This window comes from Lottia gigantea, assembly GCF_000327385.1.
Source record: "Lottia gigantea unplaced genomic scaffold LOTGIsca_100, whole genome shotgun sequence".
NCBI lineage: Eukaryota > Metazoa > Mollusca > Gastropoda > Lottiidae > Lottia > Lottia gigantea.
In genome coordinates, this window is record NW_008706748.1 from 856,022 (window position 1) to 857,238 (window position 1,217).

Sequence of the window (1,217 nt, forward strand, 5' to 3'; positions counted from 1 at the left end):
GTACTATATTGGGCTAGTAACTATCTTTGTGCTTACCCTTGTTCGATTCTGAATCAATTTTGTTTCTTGAAAGTGATAGATATCAAAGGAACTTGCGTCTAAAAGACTTGTTTTTCTCATGAGAAAAGAAAGAAACAACTATATTTTACATGGATAGGTTCAAAATTAAGGAGCTTTTCTACCAGGTGGTCCTTGGCCAAACCTCTTGGCATTGATCTTTCCCAGATTATTCGTACCCGTTTACAGCTGGGTTGACTGGAATTATGAGTGAAGATGACTTATTCAAGGTCATCGGACTTTCACACACCAATTGAGATCGGAACCCACAGCCGCCATTTGCTCGACGTAACCATGCAAATGATGTCATGTAAAGAACCATTGCTCTCACCGTCTGTGATATTAGGCTAGTTACTATTTTTGATTCTAGAACAAATTTTGGCTCTTAAGTGATATAGGTCAAAAGAACTTGCATCAAAAAGACTTGTTTTTCTAATGAGATAATGAACTGATTCCCTGCGTGAACCCAAGATTCCTTGAAAGGTGGATGACTCACAGTTGGTGAGCTCTGCACATTCGGAATTCATGGAATCAACTGGGAGTTTTGTGCTATTCTATTCTTTGATATCCTATCCCTAATTCTATTCAGGTTTTCTTAATGGATTTTCTGTTTTTTCCAGGGAGTAACATATTGTGGAGATTCGAAAGCCTCCAGTTTAACGATGGAAAATGTGCCATGGCATGAAGAAGTTATAAAATTTGTCACAGATTTAACGGATCGATTACCGGATTATGAAATAGCCTCGGAACATGAACACTCCAACTGTCTGTTATTGGCTCATAAAAAGGTAATTCACCAAACCATCTTAGTCCAAAACATCTGCCTCTATTCCAACCTTTGATAGATATTTTGAAAATTGCCAGCCAATAACTGTGGAAGTATCGATAAGAGGTTGGAATAGAGGAAGACGTTTCAGATTACCACCATCTTCAAAATATGTGAAACTATTACTCATTTCTACTGTGTTTCCCTTTAACAGGTAAGCCTCATATTAGGGACTTCAATCAACAAACTTCACGTAACCATTTTTTACTCCCACAAATAGTTTGAGCATTCATTGTAATCAACCAGTCTGTTCCGTTTTGCTTTTTATTTTGTAGGTCAAAGTCATTATGAAAATGATTTCTATCGATTTTTGTGATGATCTGATAATTTTTTC